Source organism: Monodelphis domestica, chromosome 5 (genome assembly GCF_027887165.1).
Source record: "Monodelphis domestica isolate mMonDom1 chromosome 5, mMonDom1.pri, whole genome shotgun sequence".
Lineage (NCBI taxonomy): Eukaryota > Metazoa > Chordata > Mammalia > Didelphimorphia > Didelphidae > Monodelphis > Monodelphis domestica.
The window spans coordinates 1,302,465-1,327,350 of NC_077231.1; positions in this window are offsets into that span (position 1 = coordinate 1,302,465).

The window sequence follows — 24,886 nt, forward strand, 5'->3', positions numbered from 1 at the left end:
GGGGGTGTTTCTTGCCGACTCTTTTTCGAGGGCTCAGCTCCAAACTCAATTATACCTCAAGTATAAGAAGAGCATCACTAAAGCAGAAATCACAAGAGGGACCAGAGCCTATCTCGACCTCATTTGCCTCCAGAGAAGTGCCTGGGCAGTGACAAGTTAATTGTGTGTGTGACAAGGAAATCACTTTAAAAGACTGATATGTATTAATTTAAGGTCACCAAGGAATTCAGCTATGTAATTCCTAAATGAAAACTCAAGTCAGCAGTCAACCTTTTATGGAGTTTTTAATTACAAACAGGAGGAAGAAAGGTATTAGAGATAGAGAGAGAGAGAGGGAGAGAGAAAGGGGAGAGAAGGGAATAGGGCTTCAATACCCCCTCTGTTTAGGCTGGGCCAAAAGGCCCAAGCCCTTAGATAGCTGAGGCAAAGAAAAGAGATCAGTCCCTATCACTCACATGACCAAAATGGAGAAACAATCTCAGGGGCCTCCACCTCCAGCCTCCTTCAGAGCCAAACTACTCAGAGCACAACCTCTCAGAGCAAAACTGTAGCAGTCCAGACCATAGGCATTATGGAGAGACAAGGAATGTGAGTGAGCTCATGGCCATCCTGTGCATGGCAATAAATTTTATTGCCAGCGTGGCTGAAGTTTAGGCGCGAAACCTGGCTTTCCTTTGTCTCACTCTCCCGGGGATAATAACCCCACCTTCACCTTGTCATAAGTTGCATTATCCAATGGGAATACCCCAGGTAACTCATCCATATGTATTGAGGTATCATATAACTGTTCAATATGTATTGAGCTGTCAAGACTATAAATAAACGAGCCAAAGCCAGCTCCGCCCACTTGGAGATCTTCTCCCCTGCCTGTCTCTCTCTCTCTCTTCTCTATCTTTCTCACTAAGGCCTGGCCTTTAGGCCAGGCCTGCCTTACTTCCTCTCTTTCTCCTAATGCTACCTAGCATTATCTACCTCCTGTAGTTTCTGATCTCCTTTCCATCTGAGCTAGCTTTATCCTCTGACCAGTATGGTGTTAAGTTGAGATCATTGGGTGGTTTTAGCCTGAATAGTCACACTCAGTGGTCGGAGCTTAGCTGTGGCTCATACAAATAATATTTGTCTACTGACTCGGTTATTCACATCTCTAAAGTCGGCTCGTTCACGCCCTTCGCGGGATCAATACTTCTACTCTATCTCTATCCTCTCTTTCACCCCTTGCAGCCTCTCGCAGGCCGGGAGGCTACAAAAACCTCTCCAACCCCTCAGTCCTCAGACCCCACTATCTTTAAGGAAACCATCTAAGTTCCCTCCCCTCAATTCTCACATCTACCAATCACTGTCGATGTCTTCCCTGTGCCAATGGTGGCTCTAGCTTAACCCAGGACCACCCAGAGGTCTGGCCCCTTTGCACATGTCTGTTGAAGGTCATATTCTCAAATAATTAAATCTTGATCTTTTGCTACAGCCCTTCCTAAATCCTGTTACTCTGAGTAGGGTGGAGATTGTAGTTCCAAGACCTGGTTCTGTCATTCCAAGTATCTCTATTGTATCAATTCTAAAATCAATCATGACTCAAAGAACTTCCTGTTCTATGCTTAAGCATAGGTCAAAGCCCTTTCCATTGTTTAGCAAAAGGTTTCTGTCCTAAAGTAGTCTTAGGTAGGGAGGAGAAGGATCCTCTCATGCCTAGGGTTTCACATTCCAATAGAGTTTCTTACTATCAGTAGGAAATTTTTTCCAGTATGAAATTTCCCAATGGGGAAATTTCCAACATTCATAAGTCTAAGAAATTTTAAGGTTTACATGTGCATGGACCAGTCTTAGAATGGGCAGATGCTTTAGAGACCCTGCAAGCCCGTCCTCTCCTTTTACAAGTGAAGACCCTGAGACCCCGAGAAGCTGGGCCATTTGCCCACGTCCAGACCAAGTACTTCAGCATTGCAAGGCTTCATGATTTCCCTGGTCTAGGATAGCATTGGTGAACCTTTCCCTCCTCCCCCCTTCCTGGAGAGAACTAAGGGAGGGAGGGTTTGCTTTGGGCATGCAAAAAAATGTCCTCTGGAGCTGAGAAGAGGGGGACAGAGAAGCTCCTGAGTGCCAGCTCTGCCCATCGCCACATCTTTGCCAACCCAGTCTGGGGATTCCATTCGTTGAAAATCCTGGACAGATTAGTAGATAGTCTGCCAGCATCGTGAACGTTGGAAAACTCATCTCACTGCTGTCAGCTTTCTGTTGAGAAACTTCTCTGAACTTGGCCGCACTGGCCCCAAACCTGCCATCATTCTGGATCCATACCAGCCCTAAACTCACAGCTTTTTGAGCTTGTGTCCTACTGACACAGCAAACCTAGGACTGTGGCCACCACACCATTAGGGCTTGGAGTAGACTTCTAGGCGTGTCAGAGTATATGGCCAAAGGTTCAACAGCATGAATTCCGGGCAGAGTCAGAACTAGACACCAGCTGTCTTAGGGCTTCTAGTCAAAGGAGGCCGGATGGATCTTAGAATGTAATTTCTTAATTTTACAAACGAGAAACTAAGGCCCAGGGGGATGAAGTAAGCACTGGAGCTGAACCCAGATTCTCAGAATCCAGCTCTACAACTTTCTTCCACTGTGGAGTGGTTACCTGTCCCCCTGCTTTGCTTCCTGGAGTCAGTTCTGTAGGAGCTAAATGAATGAGCAATATTTCAAGTATTATATTTATAAAGTTTATTATCTGACAAAATAGAACCACGTGACTAAGTTTTCTGCCTGCTCCCACCACAGGAAGGAAAAAGAGTCCAAGAGATGAAATCCATCAAATTTATCTCCTGTCTCCTTCAGCATGTAACGACAGGAAGAGAGTAGGGGGCTGGGAATCACAGTTTTGCTGGGGATCATAATCTTCAGCATAACTGAGTCAAATTACACAGTACTGTAAAGCTAATTTTAGTGTTTTGTCTTAAATCTAAAAAACTGGCCACCAGGGATGATTCCCAAATAATAAAATGCCCAAGACAGCTGGGAATTATGGAGATTTTAATTAATATAGAGAGAAGGAATTAAGGGGGAGAGAGAGAGACAGAGACAGAGACAGAGAGAATTAATTAATTTAAATTGCGCTCTGGCTCAGGCTGAGCCAGGCAGTAGTTAAAGGCCTTGGCCAAAGTGGCCTTCCTGAGACTAAGGAAAGGGAGTCAGTCTTACCACTCACCACAAAACCGTGTCTCCAAGGAAGTTCCAGTCCTCCACTGAACTCAGTCTCCTGAACTGAGTTCTGAATCCAATTCCCCTCCGAACTGAATTTTAGCCTCCTTTTAAAGAGAATTTTCTCTTATGTCACCTCCCCTAGATGTTTACATCTACCAATCACAGTAGACACTTTATCCAGGACTGCTCATTCTTAGTTCTCACCACTCTTTAGTTCTCACCTTCTCTGGTTAGATTATATCTTCTGAGTATTTCATACTTCTTTGTTAAGCTTGCCTATTGTGAGTTACTTGACCTTTTTGTGATTAATTTAACCTTTACAGATACTTAACACCCTTTTATATTAGATCTAAAAATAGACTTAGCTTAAAGTTCTAGCTTCACTATGGTGGTAGTAGTCTCTCGGTAACCGAGGATGACGATTGTCTTCGTGTGTTTTTGTGCACAAAGACACCTGTGTTTGTAGATTTAATTGGAAAAGTCGATGCACAGAGACAGTCCCACACTCGGCGTTGGAAGCCTGGGTCCAGTGGCACGAAGAATCATTACACCTGGAGACTTCCTCAGCTGCATGGGATGGCCGTGTTGTCTTTTGTGCTCCAACCCGCCCTGAGCACTCCACAGTGCTTTGCTGCGTCGCCCTCTCAGCCGTTGAACCTTCTTGTTGGATTCTTCCATCTGTTCAGCCAAAGCAGTCTTCATGTGCTGGGTGAGCAAAGCCCTGGTTCACCAGGGGTCGGCGATGACCCGATGGCTACCCTCACAAGGTTTAGCCAGCCTGTCAAAGCCGTTGCCCGGGGTGTGGCCGCTGCCGCATGCTAGCAGCTACTGGGAGCCACCAGTGAGAGCTGGGTGTCAGGTGAGGGTCCGAGGCTGGAGAGCTGCCCTAGGAGGGCACGACAAGCCCTCCATACCAAAGATGTTACTCCTCCCTGAGTACCCCATACACCCCTAGCTTCACTATAAGGTATGAGTTAAGTACCTTCATTGTTCAATCAGGAGCTTACAACTTTATCTTCCCCTAAAGTATGGTCTAAGTAGGGTGGAGTAATGTAAAGTTCCCAAGACATTCCTGATTCTCTTAGACCAAGTATCTCCATTGTTACAATAAAGGAATAGCTAAATCAACTCTTCTAAAGTACAGTCTTAGTAGTTCTTAAGATTCACAGTACATACCTTCTAGCACAGTGGAGGCAAAGTTCCTAGTTTAACCTTTGATGCACTATGTGCTAGGGACGGGGGTGGCTTAGACATAATTATGTTTGGCCATTCTTATGAATTCCCAGTTAAGGAATCTGTATTAAATGGTTGTGTGTGTGGTTTGGCATGATCATACATTAGATCTCTTTTGTACTACTGTTGCAATTGAAATTTGTCATCAAGATAAATGGAGGTGACAGAGGTTTGAGCATGATCAATTTATTAATAAAGCTAGCAATTGCCACTAAAGGAGATCCAAGGAACCAAGAATATCAGCTGGGCATTTACAGAGCATTCTATTTTTTTTAATTAGTTTATTTAGTCAATTTAGAATATTATTCCTTGGTTACAATAATCACATTATCTGCCTCCCTCCCCTCCACCCACCCTTCCCAGAGCCCATGTGCGATTTCATTGGGTATTGCTTGCCCTTGATCAGATACAGAGCATTCTTAATAATGAGGAATAAACTAATTTACACCATCTTGCATAACCTGTTTTTGAAGCTTTCTGATTGGATAGAAGTTAATAATGTTAGTTTATTTCCAAACTAGGGAGAGAATGAGGAATTAGAACATTATTTTGGCTCCTGAGAAGCAAGCAGTCTTTCTTTCTGATTGACTGATACATAGGTTGGTGGGCTAGTGGTTGTCCTTTGTACCAAAGGACCAAAATGACGTGACTGGTGATATCTTTTTTTTTTTAAACCCTCACCTTCCGTCTTGGAGTCAATACTGTGTATTGGCTCCAAGGCAGAAGAGTGGTCAGGGCTAGGCATTGCGGGTCAAGTGACTTGCCCAGGGTCACACAGCTGAAATGTGTCTGAGGCCAGATTAGAACCCAGGACCTCAAGTCTCTGGGCCCGACTCTCAATCCACTGAGCCACCCAGCTTCCCCCTGGTGATATCTTTTGACTAGTGCACAAATTGCATGAAGTGAACAGAGCTGCACAAAGACAGCCTCACTCTCTCTTCCAGAGTCGTCCAAGTCCAATGGCAAGACAAGAGTCAAAATGACTAGTGACGGCTTGGAAAGCAGCAGATGATGCTGGAATCTTTGATGTCTAACTGAGCTCTAAGAGCTCCACAGCACCTGCTTCCACCACCTTCTTGGCTATTGGAACAAACTGTTCTCACCCTCCACTTCCACCAGAAGTCTTCGCATGCTTGGAGCAGCCACTCCCTAATTCCCCAGTGGGTTTGAGGGGTGCCTCACCCCGGTTTAGCCCACCTGCTGAGACAATTTTATCATGTTGTGGCCACTGGGAACGCTACAGCTTTTTGGAGCCACAGATGAGAGTTGGGTGGCAGGTAGACAGCAAAGGAGGAAAGTGGCCACTAAAAGAGCTTGGCAAGTCCTCCCTCCAGAGGTACTACTTTTCTCTGAACACCCCATAGATAGAGGCATTTTCACGGTGAAAAGCTCCAATCAAGAAAGGCAGCACTAGAGTCCAAGCACAATCGATTTATTAGTGTGGTTAATAGACCCCAATAAAGGAGATCCAAGACTTCTCGGTATCCATGGATGCATCTGACAGGCCCAGGAGCCTTTTCATGTGACTGATGATGCAGAGGTCGCACAGGGGACAAAAATAGTCTGATGTCACGAATCACATCTGAACCTGCGACGGGTTTGACCCCGAGGTGGAGGATGGGCTCTGCTTGATCCCATGCAGAACAGGTTCCTTCAGAACTCAGGGCGGCAGGAAAAACAGTGTCACAGAGTTGGTTAACGTTTCCTGGTGCTACGGCCCACACAACACATACGCACCTGGGTTCTGAGCCCAGGAGGGAAATGGCTGGCGGGCTGCTCATTCATAACTTTTTTGGTCCTGGAAATGTGGCACAAAAGATACGGATGCTTCCTGGAAAGTATGGCTGTTGTATGGGCCTCATTGAGCTTCCTCTAAATGGATCTTATCTATAGTGTCCTTTTCCTGCTGTGAGGGTGGTATGTATGTTATGTAGATAACAAAGCTGCAGAGGCTGTGCCTTTTTGAGAGAGCTAAATTAAACGTGTTTCCTACCTCCTGAATTTAGCCTTTAAACCCCAAATCAGTTCTTTTATTGAAGGTTTCAGTACTTATTAATCCTATAGATTCCTAATATGGCCACAACAAGAAAATTGCCTTTGCCATTATATCTTGCTTTAACTGTTCCTTGACCATTGCCACTAGGATCAGTTTTTTTTGAAAAAAAAATTTTTTTTATTAATTTAGAATGTTTTCTATGCTTACATGATTCATATTCTTTCCCTCCCCTCATCCCTAGCCCCTTCCATAGCCAATAAGCTATTTCAACTGGGTTTTACGTATATCATTGATCAAGACCTATTTCCATATTATTAATATTTGCACTAGTGTGATTGTTTAGAGCTGTGATGGTGAACCTATGACATGCTTATCAGCACTGACACGTGTAACCATTTTCGATGACACACGGCCACGTGTGGGCTCAGTGCACCTCAGGGCCTAGGAGTTGCCTGGGGAGCCACATGCCCACAGCCATGGCCATGCCCTGGCCTGGCCTTGGGGGCAGGGGGGCGAGTGGTGGGCAGCGTGTGCCAGGCAACTGGGGTGCGTGGGGCTCTCATGGGGGTGGGGAGGAGGAGTGTGCATGCGGGCAGGCAGGCTGGCAGGCAGCAGCCTCTGCTCTCACATTGCCCCTGAGCCAGCTGCCGAGGGAGGGATGAGGAGGGGCACAGCTGGGCCAGTGGAAGACTGGGCAGGGCTCTGGTCCAAGTGCAGTGGAGGAGTGCCTGGAAATGATTACCAGACACTTTTAGCACCCTGAAAAATACAGCAATGTCTTTACACACAATTTTTCCCTTTATGTATTTTTGTGAGACCTTATTCTCAGAGTTAAATAATATCAAAACCAACTAAAGAAACAGATTGACAGATGAAGTTAGCAATGCTTGCTTGGGCTTGAAGTGTACAAAATACCAACCTTCAATTGAAGATTTAGCCAATGAAATTCAACAACAAAAACATCACTAAAAGGCAGGTTAGTTAAAGAATTTCCCCTCCTCCTCACTTATCTTAGTTCATGGCACCCCACAAAAGTTAAATAATATCAAGACCAATAAAAGAAACCAACTGTCAGATGAACAAATAAGTCACTAAGCAGGTAAGTTAAATAATTAGTTTTTGGTTTATTAAATACAATTATATATTACAATTATACATTTTTGTTATTTAAACTATAAATATTGTGAAATTATATATATATTTTTTCTTCAAGTGACACGCCACCTGAATTATGCTCATTTTTTGGGCAGATTTTGACACACCAAGCTCAAAAGGTTGCCCATCACTGGTTTAGAGTCTACATCCCCAATCATATCCCCATCAAACCATGTGATCAAGCAAATGATTTTCCTCCTGTTTCTGCTCCCAAAGTTCTTTCTCTGGATATGGAGAGCTTCTTTCTCATAGGTCCCTCAGAATTGTCCTGGATCATTGCATTGCTACTTGTAAAGAAATCCATTACATTTGATTGTACCACAGTGTATAAGTCTCTGTGTACAATGTTCTCCTGGTTCTGCTCTTTTCACTCTGCATCAGTTCTTGGAGATCTTTCCCATTCGCATGGAATTCCTCCAGTTCATTATTCACTAGGATCAGTTTTGACCATGTTTGTCATCACAGGATTCTCAGTTCTGATCTCCTCACCCTGGGAAGTTCCTTGGTAGGCAAACATCATATCACCAGATGGACTCTCCCCACTAGGATCAGTAAAGACTCACAGATAAAAGAGTTTTTGTGGTTGGACTTGGCCTATCTAAGGGTTCACAAATATTCAATCTAATTAGATATACTCAGATAACACTGATTAGATAGGATTCTTTTTGTTGTTGTTACTTATATATTCTTCTGGGGTTCTTTCCTTTATTTTGTTCCAGTAATAAATTACACATAAGTTTTCCAAGGTTACTAGATTCGGGTTGTCTCCTTCTCTTCTTCCCTCACCTCTCCAGGTGTTGACTAGCAGTTCCATTGGGTTTTTCATGTATTATGATTAGATATAGTTCTTAACCAATTATTGATGATAAATTTAAATTTCACAGTATTGATTAATGGAATATTTTACAAGGGCAAGTTATGGCAGCCCATGACAGGAATGGGGAACCTCCAATAGGGAAACAGGCTCTGACAAGATAAAAGAGGGGAACTCCAGATGGGGAACTACCTCTCCTACCCAGTTTTCTGTTTACCAATTGTCTTCAGCAAAACATTTCCCTTAAATCATGATTTAATAGCAGAGCAAGGCGCTGCTCACAACTAGAAAATAATCATGCCTCAAAAGGAATTCCCCGATTCATTCATTTTAAACCTCAATCTGCCAGGATGTAGAGACACTAGGAAAAATACAATTCAGCATTATCTCTACTTGCCGTCTTCAAAATTTCCTTTTTGAGCCGAGTCTATTACAAAAGCATGGGAATAGGTATAGAGTGATGATACCCGTATAATCCAGTGGAATTTGTGGTCAGCTCTGGGAAAGGGGAGAGAAGACTGGGAGGAGAGAACATGAATCATGAGAAAATACTTCAAAATAAATACATTTACAAAATGTCCTTTTGGCAGCCTTATTTTTCTCTCCCAGGAAAAAGCTCCCCCAATGGAGGGCAGAGAAACCCGCAGCTCTGTTGGCCCTGGCCAGGGAAGAAGAGTTCACCATCTTGACATGCTGTTCATTTTCAGCCTCACCCGCCCAGGCTAGCGTGAGGTACTCCAGCAACAGGCATCGGTCAGTGACCTCATGGAGATGGGCCTCTGCGGGAGCTTCCACGGCTGATCCCCCCGACTGTCCTCAGGTTGGGTGTCCCCCACCTCCCTGCCGGGCAAATGACAAGCCGAGGGACTCTGTAGGTCGGCCTTCTTCACATGGTGCTTCTGTTGACCATGGCCCCAGCCCTGCAGCGCGGGAGTGGGAAGTGAGGACGCCTCTGGGTGATCCTAACACCGTCATTAGCTGCAAGTCAAGAGTCAAGCAACACAGTTCGTTTGCGTGGATTGTAAGCGTTCGCTAAGAAAGCGCAGCTCAGGCGCAGCCCCATCGGGCTGACAGCCATTTTGACGGTAAGCCCGGAGCCCCAAAGCTTCTGGTCAGCCCACATCCTCCTCCTCTGCATGGCAGAGCAGCCAGACAGGAGGTGGAGGGCTGCTGTCGGGCCAGACATTAGTCACCCAACCGCTGACTCCCAACATGACGCCCCAATTGTCCGCCTTGCCAAGGTCGGCTCTATAATAGACATAAGCCTCCGCCCGGGTGGTGCTTTTACCCTTTGCAGCTCACTGAGCCCAGGCGGCCGGGGTTAGGACCCGCCTATGGGGAGGACTGTTCTGTTTCCTGGCCCGTGTCACCAGACCTAATAAAGGCTCTCCTGAGGCCCCCGCTCTGGCCTGGGCGCTGACCGCCTCTCAGTACGCCCATCCCTGAGCTGGGAGCCTGAACCCGCGGGACGCGTCCACCACAAGCATCCGCCTTGTGACTGTCAGGCTGCTCCTGCACGTGGGCGCCTGACCTCCCACAACCCCACGTGACTGACCTCTGCAAGGACCCACTTCCCTTTTTCCTGCATTATTTTTACCTCCATCCAGACGTCCTGACACTTCTTTTGAGCCAGAAAGGAGGCCACTCGGAGGTGCGAGGCCTTTGGTTCTGACCAGAGTCCCGCGTCACTGCCAGCCCGGACTCTCCCTTTTTGGCTTCCGGACCTTGTTTCACCTTTCGGTGTCTCGGCTTATCAACCTCCTCAAGGTGGCCCAGAACTAACCAGCGCACTGACGGCAGGTCAGCCGGCGGGTGTTTACAGAGCATTCTTATAGGCACTAATAGGGAACTAGGACTTCTGATTGCAACAGCACAGGAAATTGCTAGTATGGAAACTCGTCTCCTTGCAAATTTCTGTATCTTAGAGCCTTAGAATACTGTCTGGGACACTGAGAGTGAAATGGCCTGCCTATGGCCCCATAATGACTATATTTCCGAGACAGGATTTGAACCCACATCTTCCTGGCTCCAAGAAAGGTCCTCAGTCTCTTATGCCATCTTCCTAACTCTATGACTTCTCTCTCAACATGCATAGATGATGTGTACATAGACAGATATGTGATCTTTAAATTATATGCAACTTGCCCCCAAAAGAACTTAGTCATAAATTATTTCTATTATTCTGATCGGTTTCCTAATCTTTGTTAACATAAAAACATAAGCTTTTATATAAGTTGTGAGTGAAGTGTGTCTCTCATTTGATAATGTGATTTTTGTTACCAGACATTTCCCAGGGTGATCGCCATGTCACACATCAGCATCATTGTTTGTCATTTTTCATGGGAATGAAGTTTTTCACAGTGAAAATGTCCGAAGATTCTGTTGGCCATTCTACTGGTGTGTGTGTGTGTGTGTGTGTGTGTGTGTGTGTGTGTGTGTGTGCGTGTGTGCGTGTGTGTGTGTGTGCATGTGTGCACTCACGTAAGTGTGTGAGCAGGATATTTGGGTTGTTTAGTATCTTTCCTTCGGTCTCCCCAGTTCTTGATTGAGAAATATCTTTGTAGGTGATGACCACGATGCCCATTTTTTTGTCCTATCCTTATGCAAAGGACAAGTATCTTCCCCTATGCTCAAAGAATCCTAGATTCAGAATTAGACAGGTTCCCGGAATACTATTGTGCTGAAAAGAATAATGAACTGGAGGACTTCTATTGAACTGGGAAGACCTCCATGAACTGATGCAGAGTAAAAGAAGCAGAACCAGGAGAATGTTGTACACAGAGACGGATACAATGTAGCATGCTCCGCTACTAGCAGCAATCCTGAGGGGCTCAGGAGAAAGAACTGCACGTCCAAAGGAAGAACTGTGGGAGTGGAAATGCAGAAGAAAAATAACTGTTTGATCACATGGTTCAGTGAGACTAGGATTAGGATTTTGGCTTTAAATGATCACTATTCTAAATATGAATAATATGGAAATAGGTTTTGAACAATGATAGATGTATAACCCAGTGGAATTGCTGGTCAGCTCCAGGAAGGGTGGGAAAAATCACGAATCACGGAGCCATGAAAAAGTATTCTAAATAAATTTAAAAAAAGAAGGGTCCCTAGAAGTCATCAGGTCCAAGCCCTCATTTTACAGATGCGGCACCCAAGGTTTCAAGGAGCTTAGTGTCTTCCATAATGATATGGTTAGTCATTGGCTCAGACAGGATTTCAATCCAAGTTCTCCTAAATCCACGTCTAGTTACATCTCGACCATATCCCAGTTGTCTCAGAAGTAGTTGCTGAGAGCCCTAGAGAGGCAAAGGCTTAAGGACTAGAACTCTTCTTTGCATAATCTAGGGAAAAGGTGACTTCACTGCCTAGAGCATGGCCACAAAGCCTTTTTTACTTTTGTTTTTAATGTCCCAAGGCCTGGTCCTAGCGGGATTCACAAACCTCAATAACGGAAAGTGGGGTTTGTTTGTACTATTGTACTATTATCATTAGGAAATACTCTATTAAAACAAGTCATTAAATCTGTGCATTTCTGAAATTTAAAACAGATGGCATGTGCGCACACATATAGCGCCAGAATTCAAACTAGACTTTGGTGTGAGACTGGCTGTTCCCAATATTTTCCTAATTGATCTGCTGATTTGTGCTCATGGTGCTTCGGGTAGTTATTTCTCCCTTTAGGAGGGATGACAGTGCTGAGTGGCTGTTCAAAATGTACAAAGATAGACGTCATACAAATAAGAAGACCTGACGGAGAATCTGTCCAGATTTGCTCAAAGCGCGTTTCAGCATGGCCAGATATAATTAAACATGTGATACAATAGACTGGCCTCTTGAGGGTTTCTTGGAAAAGAACACAAAAGGCCCATTTCTCCACTTCCGGTGATGGCAGATAAGGACTTGGGGGCTGGGGATGGGGAAGGGGGCTTAAGATATGAAAGAAGATAATATCAGACAAGAATTAGTGAGTAAAAAACGGCCCTCTTAAAATGGTTGTCTCTGGAAAGATCCGGTCTCATGATGTGTGACGATGAAGCAGAGAATCGGTGGCCCTCAAGCCCGCGTTTTCCTCTCGGATGGATTGCTCCATTGTAGACAACGATCAAGAACGAAGTCTTGCAAGTTGGGTTGAATTTTTGCTAACCAAAGTTCAGAGACCTGTGGGTTGGCCTTGAATGAAAGGTGTTTTTCTGTTGCTTTTGCTGTCTTCTTCTGTCTTTTTGGTCAGGTAAATCTTTGGGGTAACGAGAGGAGTGGGAGAAACGCTGCCTTTGGACTCAGGCTGCAGGAGCACGTCCAGCCAGTCACCTCCTCAGGACACCAGAGCTAGGTCTCACGGTCTGGGGCGCGTCTTCCCAAACGCTCTCTGGGCTCCCTGGGCTAGTGTGGACCAGCTCTAACTAGCAGCCCGGGGTTATTCCATCATGGGCCGTGGGCTTCTGTAAAGGGAGACCGTGCAGAGTAGGTATAGCGGGAGCAGAAAGACAACGCTGCTTTCCCATCGGTGGGGCCCATCGTCCCCTATATCATCTCCATTCCCAGGAAGGGGAGGCTCCAAGCTAAAGCCCTTCTAGGTAGCGTTGGTCCCATCAAGTTGGATTGGAAAGGGACCGTCTGGGCCAGTAGATGAGATCCTATCTCTGCCACTGCTGGACTAGCTTTTCCTTCTGGCTTCTGGAAATCTGGATCTGGCCTCCATTCCAGATCCTGGTCTTCTGCTGGCTTCCTCTCCCCTCAAACTCACAATTTAGAATCTCCTTAAGCTAACATCAGGACCGAAAAGAGAGCAGGGAGACATGTTTTCCCAGCTTGGCCGGCTGGGGGGGGGGGGCAGGTTCCTCCCCTCCCTGGAGGCCCCCAGCAGCTGGCCAAGCATGCCTTTGAAAGGTAGCACAGTTTGGGGTCCCAGCTCATCAGAAATGGCCCCACCTTTCCATACATCCAGGGCAGACTGGAACCCTTGCTCCCTGCAGCAGGGCCCTTTCATCAAATCCCACCACCGTTCTCTGCCTTTGTCTGAGCAGGCTCCCAGGCTCTAGTCTCTCCCACAGGGGGTGGCACTAGCCAAACACACCGCCCAAGCTCCGGCTCACCAACCTTCCTGGACAGTCTCTTCCTTCTAGATTCAACAGGAAGGAAGTATCGAGGGTTAGAGCTCTCTTATGAAGCTGGAATTCTGGATCTTTTTTTTAAGTGAGTCCAAAGTCATTTCTGTTGCATCCGTGTTCCAGTATGTAACAAACATATGTTTTCCTGTTCCTTTATTTCTTGTTCTTCTGACTACTATAATCAGAAAGTGAAACCTTGGGACCAGGAGAGGGGAGCACAACGGCCTCTAGTATATGTGCTGGCAGTGGTTGGTTTAAACCCTCCCCTTCCGCCAGAAGCAATAATAAGTACTGCTTCCAAGGCAGAAGAGCAGTAAGGAATAGGCAATGGGTATGAAGTGACTTGCCCAGTGCCACCCAGCTAGGAAGGGTCTGAGACCAGATTTGAACCCAGAACCTCATGTCTCTAGGCCTGGCTCTTTGTCCACGGAGCCACCTGGCTGCCCCATAGGCTCATGTTGGGAAAACCATTCACATAATTGACCACATCAATAAGCAAACCAACAAGAACCTCATGATTATCTCAATAGACGCAGAAAAAGCCTTTGATAAAATACAACACCCATTCCTACTAAAAACACTAGAAAGCATAGGAATAGAAGGTCCTTTCCTAAAAATAATAAACAGTATATATCTAAAACCATCAGCAAACACCATCTGCAATGGGGATAAACTAGAAGCCTTCCCAATAAGATCAGGAGGGAAACAAGGATGCCCATTATCACCTCTATTATTTGACATCGTACTAGAAACACTAGCAGTAGCAATTAGAGAAGATAAAGGAATTGAAGGCATCAAAATAGGCAAGGAGGAGACCAAGTTATCACTCTTTGCGGATGACATGATGGTCTACTTAAAGAATCCTAGAGATTCAACCAAAAAGCTAATTGAAATAATCAACAACTTTAGCAAAGTTGCAGGATACAAAATAAACCCACATAAATCATCAGCTTTTCTATATATCTCCAACACAGCTCAGCAGCAAGAACTAGAAAGAGAAATCCCATTCAAAATCACCGGAGACAATATAAAATACTTGGGAATCTATCTGCCGAGACAAATGTATAATTGAAAATCTGTTGCCCTAAAAAAGTACTGCATATCCCTAGAGCCCACTGACTCCCTGTAGACAGAGGATAAAGGGAGGGAATTGAGGCTTCTCCTCTCTTTTTTTGGCATGATGTAGACTCAGCAGTGACACAGTGAGTGGGGAGGAGAGTGAAAATGGCTAGCCAGCCAGGTTTTTATTTTGTGTCCTTGTAAGAAACTCTGTGGCTTACAAGACTCATCCCCAGGGTCGGCCAGTCCTGTGACATCCTGTTTGGGGTAATGAAAAATGAAGAGTAACAAAAGAAGAGATGGACACTGTATGAAAGAGAGAACTAGTGCCCATTTTATTTGCTTCACCCAGAACTTTTATAGGCAAAGACTACCTAGACAAAACCCACAGGAATTGATGACTCTTCATCCCAGAGACCCTAACCTTGGTCCAGGGATAGGCAGGTGTTCAAAGGTTAACCCACATCCTTCGTTTATTACAAATACAAACAAGGGGAAGAGGGGCAGACAAGGGGAGAGGCGCCCACCTAATCGCCATTTGCCCTTCATAAATGTTATCCTGCATCCTTCATGTTTACTGTTCCATCTCTGGTCCCAGGATGGGTGAAGGTCAATCCTCATCTTTGTCTGAAGCAAAGACAAGCAAGTCCACAACTTTATCTTAAGCAAATACAAATAAAGAAAAGAGGAGGTAATCCTCTACTACATGTCCTCTTTATTCCTTTATTTCCAATGATCTTTAGTGAACCTCATAAAATATAATATTTTTATTATTAGAGATTATAATTTAATTTTTACACAAACACAAGACACAATTACAAAACACTTTCCACACAATTAAAACTAGATCTAAACGCCTGGAAAAACATTAACTGCTCATGGGTAGGACGAGCTAACATAATAAAAATGAGAATCCTACCAAAACTAATTTATTTATTTAGTGCCATACCCATCAAACTACCAAGAAACTTTTTACTGAATAAAAAAAAATAACAGGTCCGGGTGTGCGTGCACCGCCGCTAGAGCCAGACCCGCTGCCGAGGAGGAGGCGGAGGAGGCTCCCAACCTGGGGATTATCAGCATTTGAACAGACCACATCCTGCATGGGTACAAGCTAGTGGTCCTTGGTTCAGGAGGCGCCGGGAAGTCTGCTTTGACTGCACAGTTTGTCCAAGGAATCTCTGTTGAAAGATATGAGCCTACAATAGAAGACTCCTACAGAAAGCCAGTTGAAGTTGATTGCCAACAGCGCGTGCCTGACACCCTCGATCCAGCAGGAACAGAGCAATTCACAGCAACGAGAGATCTGTATATGAAGAGTGGCCGAGGGTTTGCGCTAGTCTATTCTCTTACAGCTCAGTCCGAGCTTCCTGACCTGCAAGACTCGAGGGAACAGATTTTACCGGTTAAAGATACCAAAGATGCGCCGATGATTCTGGCTGGCAATCAGTGTGACCTGGAAGCTGAACGAGTGGTTGGCAAAGAACGGGGTCAGCATTTAGCCAGCCAGCGGTGTAACGGCGCCTGTTGAGAGTCTTCTGCAAAGTCAAAGATCAGTGCTAAGGAGCTATTTTATGCCCTGGTCAGACAAATCACTAGAAAACCACCCGTGGAAAAGAAGAAAGCGAAAAAGAAATCGGGCTGCTGCTTTGGACCCCACCGCGCAGCGGCTCTGAGCCACATGGCAGGAATGAAGAACTGTTGCCTCATTGGAAAGGGCCAGCATTCCAGACTTCAAAAAACACCCGAATGAATGAATGAACAGCATCCCTGAAGAGGCTTCTCCTGTTTCACATATTATGTGAAGAACCTGGATCTTATAATGCTTTGCACAAGTTCCCTGGAGAAAGACCTGCTCTGTGTATGTCAGACAATAGTATTTCTCCTTTGCAATAGCAGTTACAGCAGATGTGAAAATAATATGCTTGACTCTAATAGGATTATGCAAACGAGCATGGATGCATCTACTCTAATTAAAGGACTTCATGTTGACCTTTTTATCCTCATTCCTCCCCTTCAAGCACTGACAAGGTGAGCCATTATACTTTATATCTATAATGATGTCCATATCGAATATGAAACCTTCCCCACAAACTCCCTGCAGCAAATAACTTTTTTGAGTCATTGACTTCGTTTTATATTTAAAAGGTATGGAATACCATTCTTCCATTATATTCTAATTAAAATTGTTTGTGCGTGATGCTTTGGGAAAAATGGGTCTTTTATAGGAAAAAACTGGGATAACTGATTTCTATGGCTTTCAAAGCTAAAATATATAATATACTAAACCAACTCTAATATTGCTTCTTGTGTTTTACTGTCACAGGTTAAATGACAGCTTTTATGGATGATTAAATTTTAGTACATTAAAAAAAAAAACAGCCCAAAAACAAAGTTTATTTGGAAGACAAAAGATCAAGAATATCCAGGGAAATAATGAAAAAAATGTGAAGGAGGGGAGCCTAGTAGTCCCAGATCTCAAACTATATTACAAAGCAGTGGTCATCAAAACAATATGGTATTGGCTAAGAGTCAGAAGGGAGGATCAGTGGAATAGACTCGGGGTAAGTGACCTCAGCAAGACAGGCTATGATAAGATCCCAGCTTTTGGGACAAAAATCCACTATTTGACAAAAACTGCTGGGAAAATTGGAAAACAGTCTGGAAGAGATTAGGTTTGAGTCAACACCTCACACTCAGAATGGGTGAATGACTTGAATATAAAGAAGGAAACTGTAAGTAAATTAGGTGAACACAGAATAATAGACCTGCCAGATCTTTAGCGAAAATGAAGATTTTAAGAACAAGTAAGAGATAGAGAATATTACAAACTGTAAAATGAATAATTTTGATTACATTAAATTAAAAAGGTTTTGTACAAACAAAACCAATGCAACCAAATTAAAAGGGAAGCAACCAATAGGGAAACAATCTTCATAACAAAAACCTCTGACAAAGGTCTAATCACTCATATTTATAAGGAGCTAAATCAATTGTACAAAAAATCAAGCCGTTCCCCCAATCGATAAATGGGCAAGGGACATGAATAGGCAGTTTTCATATAAAGAAATTAAAACTATTAATAAGCACATGAAAAAGTGCTCTACATCTCTTATAACCGGAGAGATGCAAATCAAAACAACTCTGAGGTACCACCTCACACCTAGCAGATTGGCTAACATGACAGCAAAGGAAAGGAATAAATGTTGGAGGGGATGTGGCAAAGTCGAACATTAGTGCATTGTTGTGAAGTTGTAAATTGATCCAATCATTTTGGATGACAATTTGGAACTCTGCCCAAAGGACTTTAAAAGACTACCTGCCCTTTGATCCAGCTTTGTCGTCTTAGCAGGGAAGCTGACAACTGGGGAAAGATGGTGGGATGGCTAAGTTAAAGTTAGAGAACGCATAGAGATGAAGCCCCAGAGCGGAGTGGTGGAGACCCTCAGAAGGCCAAACTGCCTCTCCCACCCTTGACCGGAGGCTTATTTAAAGTGCTGATATCCCAGATGAGTTTTCAGAAGACCCAAAGTTTTTTACATCCTCTTACAAGCCTGGTTACAAACAAAGAATGGACCAGGTGGGTTCAGCCAGGTGTTTATCCAATTAGCAAGGAGGAAGCTACTTGAAAGTTCTTGGCCTTTGTTAAACATCCAGTGAGAAACCCTGCCTGGCTTTCAGGACTTCCATCCTGCCTACTCAGAGGGTAAAGACAAGCCCGGCCTGCCACCTTTCACATTGTAAGGGCATTCCTCAGAATAATTGGAACCCAGTCCAATTTCTCTGATAGGATTCAGCAGAAATCGGTCTCATGAACTGTTAAAAATACATATGTCTGACCCATGTCAGCTACTGAAAAAGTCCCTCCTTAATTAAGCTAAGCAGTTGAGTGCTATAATCCGGCCTCCTTGCAGAGCTGTCCCTACCGACCCACACGGAGTCCCCAGACTCTGGCGGCTCTGGTCACCAAACTCCTGGGAGGGCCACCATGCTGGACGACCCCTCCAAAGAGCCATGAAAGTGGGAAGCTTATATACCTTTCTAGGGGAACTTGGGGGATGAGGAGGAGAGGGGTAGTTGGGTGACTTTACAATGGTAAGAAAGGAAAGTGAGGCATCTCAGACAGGAATAACAGTGAGGAACTGATGTTTTATAATAGACACAAAAGGGAAAGATCCAGACAAAGGCTGGGCTACATTGGTAAAGGACGTTGGCCCAAGGGAAGAAATCACTGGGACTTTAATCTACTGTTAGTCTATGTTTTTATGTCAAATATAGGTGTCTGACCTCTCATAAGGCCATTTGACCAACTTTCAGATTCTCTTGCAGTCTGAGGACTGCTAGGGGTGGACATCTGCCTCTGGGAATGTCAAAAGAATGGCCTTGGGATGGTGAAGGTGAGATTTTCTTGACTTAGTTTCCCCATTTTGGTAAAAAAGGACAATTTTGTAACCCTTTCTTTCTGTCTTAAAAGAGCCTTAAGAGCTGGGCAATGACTTGCCCAGGGTCACACAATTAGGACATGTCTGAGGCCAAATTTGAACCCAGGTTCTATGGCCAGTGTAGTCATGGAGCACTGAGAGCAGGGTGTCTGAAAAAGGACAGCTCCATAGAAGAGCACAGGCTATAGCAGAAAGAAAAGTCTGGAGCAGAGCTGATGTTCAGGGCAACTGGCACTCAGCAGAAAGAGCAGAGCCTTTTTATTATGCAGTTTGTGTACAGGGTTATGGGACAAAATAGACACTACCTAATGCCAGTGGGCAGGTAGACACTTCAAAAGGATTCCTAAGTTAATAACAGATGCCTGGATTATGCCAGAGTTTGCCAACTCTTTCCTTTAGGAATGTATACAAGAAACATTAACTTGCGCAAGACATTGACGTCTAATATTTCCTAGATTAGTCAAAACAAGACATTGCTTTTGGCAGGACATCTTGTTTCTCCCGGATCAATGCTTTGCTCTGATCTCACACTGACTGTCCAAAGTTAATTAACAGTAACTTATGTATGAGATATGTGAGGGGGCATTTATAAAAGGGTTGGATTAGATTATTTAAGAGTGTGGTCGCCAGGAATTTAATTAATCCCAAAGAGATTTATTTACAAGTTGTAGAAAGAATGAAGTAAGAAATCAGAGAGAGGATAAGGTAAGATCTCAACCAGATAGGCTTTGGCCCTTATAGCCCAGGACAGGGGAAGTCTCTTTAGAAAAATCCAGCAGTTAAGAGTCAGCTTTTCACTCACCATGTGTCAGCCTAAGGAATGGGGTCTCAGGTCCAGTCAGCGGATCCTTCTGCTCCTCTTCACCAACCTCAACTCGAAAGCATGAAGAATTGAATCCTTCAGGAAGTTGTCACTCCTTTTAAAGACATTTTCTCTTGTGTCACTTCCTGTGTCTTCCCCTGATTTTACATCTACCAATCACAATTGATGCTCTACTCTAGGACAGCTGAGAAGGCAGTCAGTTGATTCTGATTTGTTACCCACTATCGCACACGTGGGCCACAGACCTCCAGCTCACTGATTGTGATATTTACACTTTTGGTGATTAGATCTAAAAATTGGCAGACCTCCATACTCAACTTTAACTAGGGTGTTCTAAAAATAGTCGGGAGTTACAATTTAATCTTCACAATCAGGGGAGAGTTCATTAATTTTCATTTTCATCATTAGTGGAGAGTTAAGTTAAATCTTCACAGATATCAACACAGAGATAGATCTTAACTCAGGTATGTTCCTGAAGTTGCCATGACTGAGTCAATACTTTTGCATTGATCTCAGGGTGATGTCTTGAGGTCATTCATGTGTACAGTATCCACACCTAGGACCTCCCATCACTAGCAGTTCTCTGGATCACAATCCACTGAGCCCCTAGCTACCCCAACAAGGACATTCCCCCCCCCCCCTCCATATATCTGATCTTGGCTGTGATATTCTGTGGTTCATTCTGAGCCCTTCTGTGTGATTAGCTGCTGACTATGGCCTATACCAGAAGTCAAATAGAACTGAAGAAGACCATTGATGCTATGTCCCTTCTCTTTCTTCACATAGCAAATTCTGAGGATAAAGGCAAGTATATAATGACTCACTTTTTCAAGTCAGAAAATAGAAAAAATAAGCACCACTAGGGGCTTTTGAGTGAATATTATATGCTAGTTCAGTGCTACTATAGTGAGGAATAATTTTAAATTGTCATTTGAATTACAAGTAATAGAGATCATTCAATTCTTAGTTTTGTTAACAATAGAGAAGACACTTCTCTGACCTTAATAGGGTTTTTAGTTTATAGGAGACTGATACTATTACATCCTTTCATTATATCGTGACAATCATAATGTTTCCTTAGAGGTATAAAAATAAAAGTGAGAGCTCTCCTTTCCTTCTACCTCAGACAGTAAGAGAGAGAAAAGAAGATGTCACCTGCTCTCACTACTCCAAGAAAGTGTAACTGCTTACTTCCTCAGAGTGATAACCACACCCAGAGAGTAACTGCCACAGAAAACCATTAAACTGTCAACATTTGAAACTGACACTCTGTCTTAGATCCTCTTCAAACTCCAATTCTTTCTCAAGCCAGCTTCTCTACTTCTTATCTCTAAATGAATATAACAAGACTTACTTTCTAATATCATCCTTATAGAGGGGAATTAGTTGAAATGAGATTTAGATAAAGATGAATGTGAAATTGTAGATTAAGATGAATATAATTTTTAACATTTTAAATAATGTTTTCTTTTCCCCTGTTAAGTATAAAAACAATTTTTAAACATTCATTTTTAATGGGTTCTTAATTGTCTTCCTTCTTCTGATTCTCCCTCCTTTCTTCCCTCCCTGCCATCTCCCATCCCTGAGAGAGTAAGCAACCAGATATAGAGTTTACATGTGTAAAATACTTTTCTATATTAATCATTTTGTGAGAGTTCTCAAATGAAAAAAAAAAGTGAAATATAGTATGTTTCAATCTGCATTCAGTGTCCATCAGTTCCTTCTTGAAGGTCAGATAGCATTTTCCACCATGAGTTTGGGATTGGCTTAGATCACTGTATTTCTTTTTTTTTTTAACCCTTACCTTCTGCCTTGGAGTCAATACTGTGTATTGGCTCCAAGGCAGAAGAGTGGTAAGGGCTAGGCAATGGGGGTCAAGTGACTTGCCCAGGGTCACACAGCTAGGAAGTGGCTGAGGCCAGTTTTGAACCTAGGACCTCCCCTCTCTGGGTCTGGCTCTCAATCCACTGAGCTACCCAGCTGCCCCCGATCACTGTATTTCTTAAAACATCTAGGCCTGCACGTAAAAACAATTTAAATTAAATGGAGCACGTGATTTTGAGGAGCCACTAGATTAGTGTGGGTAAACTACTGGCTCTCAAATACAAATGACTTTCATAGAATATACTTTGGCCCATGAAGGCTTGAGTTTCCCCCCCTTTTATGAGTCTTAATTGTCAAAACCCTGACATATGAAGGACTCATTCTGTGAACCAGGAACTCATGAGCTTCTTTTTAGGATGAATAGCAGTGATTACGTAAAACCGATCATTTCAGTGAGACAGAGATGCCTAGGACTTCTTTAACTCGAGCCTACTCAATTACATTGTTTTGTTTTGTAAAGGAGGAACACCTTGGAGCCTCTATGTTGGCCAAACAGCCCTTCCATGAAGACCCATCTTCAGAGCTGCCAACAGCTGAGACTTGCTCCAGAATGGGTCCATGAGACCTAAAGCATCTGAAGCTCAGCTGCAGATTAAATGGAGATTGGGAGTGGGCTACTAGGGCACGGATACATTTTATTACTGCATTACCATGTACATTCTGCCTCTTCCATGTGCCATTTTCTCTGAAATATGAACGTACTCGATTCTATCAATGCACTGGTCATAGTAAGGCTAGCACCAAAGCAAGCACTCCTGAATCATGGGAGCCCAGCCCTATCAAGTTACCTTTTGTTGGGCCATTTGTGATAGTCAGCTAGCACTAGCAGTAATAACACTTTTTGCCTTACTAGAAAAAAATGTTCAGCTAGCTGATGAGGGAGGCCTGAGCAGGAAACCGCCCGGCCTTGGAAGTTCAGAAACATAAATACGTCAAGGTCCCAGCAGCAGCATGTACCCGATAAGAACTTAGGGGCCAAGCAGAGCCCAGCAACATCAACATGTCAAAGGTTCAAGAATAGTAAGTAGCAGATAAGGACTGGGGGCCATACATGCTGGAGGGTATATACATCTCAGCATCCACGAGCTACAATTGGAACTCCTTGGCTGAGCTCCCCCAGAGCAATCAATGACCCTTTTGCTTAATTGCATCGTCTTATTGGTCTTCCGTGGTGGTAGGCGAAAACCCGGACCCTAACATTGACCATAAAGCTATGACCATTTAGGAACGTCTGCTGTGCCTTGTAAAGGGATGAGAAGGAAACCCAAGTCTTTCAGTTTCAGAGATGGTGACCAATACTATCCCCAAAAGCGAATTCAGTGACCTAACCAGAGTTGTCAATCGTGTCTCCTCATCGCTCTTTTCAGATCTTCAATAATTCAGTGATATAACTAGCCAATCAGAATTTGTACCAAATGAAGGAACCTGGAACTTTCCAGATGATCCATAATATGATTACTGATTATTACAATTATATGCATGTTTTTGGCTGTCCCCTTGTGCACAAGTTGGGCTCACATTCTAACATGTTATCCTGTCCCTTCTTGGCTGCATGTACATCTCGTGATCAGGGTATGGAAGTCTGTCCAGGACTATAACAGGAAGCAGGGGAGGAGTGGTGGTCAACAAACAGGATACGGGTGTGTGAAAGAACAGGGAAGTTGTAGAGCAACAGGATATAGGTGATGGACCACTTATTCTGGCAGGATCTGTGGCTCATATTAACCCTCACCTTCTTCCCATTCAAATGGTAAGGAACAATTCCATTTATTCATCAAGTAACCCTGTAGGAAAATCAATAATCTACAATGCTCAAAATGAACAATAGAATTTCTTGTAGATATCTTTGCCAAGGAAAGTTTGGGCAGGTCTTCAGTGTCTTGGAAGTTCCTGAGTCTCTTAGCTCATTTGCCTCTGAAGCTACAGAATAACATTGGCTATCCTCATTATTACCATACATAGAATGGAGGGCTATGAGAAAGACCAGTTCTGACCATTTGGCCAAGAAAAACCTGACCTTCTTGTTAAGAAGGTGTCCAGCTTTCAAGGGAGGATCTCACTTTCATCAGAAAAAAAATCTCACCTGGCAGAGCTTGCCAAGGAGATGCCCTACCTCCAAGGGGAGAAAATGATCTTCTTGCCAAGAAAGACCCCACCTGTCAGACTTCCTTTAAATTGAATTTGGGTAATCTCTCTCAGGTGTGAAAATGAAAGGACTACTAACTTACTTGAGTAACTAATTGGATTTGCTCCTCTCCATTTCCCCCAGAGTTTTCTAATCTTTTAGAATAATCTAACCTTGAGAAACCCACCAACTGAATCCTGACCTGACTTCCAACTGAACCTAGGCTGAAAACAATCTTGGGCACTTTTCCTGATAAAGCACTCATTATCTCAACAGGAAGAAGCTTCAGAGATTTCCAGATAGAAGCACTTTTCTTGACCTTCCCTAGCCCCACTAAAACCAGGCCAAGAATTTTATATCTAAATCATATATTCATTTTGACCTTATCTTGGTATACAGTGTGAGATATCGGTCTGTACCATACTGATTTCCAATTTTCCCAGTAGTTTTGGTCAAATAGTGAGTTCTGATTCCAAAAGCTGGGATCTTTTAGTTATCTTTTAGTTTATAAGTTGTTAAGGTCATTCACCCCTGTATAATGCATATCTAATCTACTTAGTGGTAGTCTCTCAGAATGACAATAATATCTAATCTACTCCATTGATATACCATTCTATTTCTTAGCCAGTACCAGATTGTTTTGCTGATTGTTGCTTTATAGAACAGTTTGAGATTTGCTACTGCTAAGCCTCCTTCCTTCACAGTTTTTTATTAGTTCCCTTGATATTCTTGACCTTCCAGATGAATTTTGTTATTATTTTTTCTAGTTCTATAAAATAATTATTTGGGAGTTTGATTGGTTTGGCCCTGAATAAATAAATTAATTTTGGTAGAATTGTCATTTTTATTATATTAGCTCAGCTTACCTATGAGCATTTAATAATTTCCCAATTGTTTAGCTCTAACTCTATTTGTATGAAAAGTGTTTTGTAGTTGTGTTCATATAATTCCTGTGTTTGCCTTGGCAAGTAGATTCCCAGGTATTTTATATTGTCTAGCTATTTTAAATGGAATTTCTCTTTCTATCTCTTGCTGCTGGATTTTGCCAGGAATATATA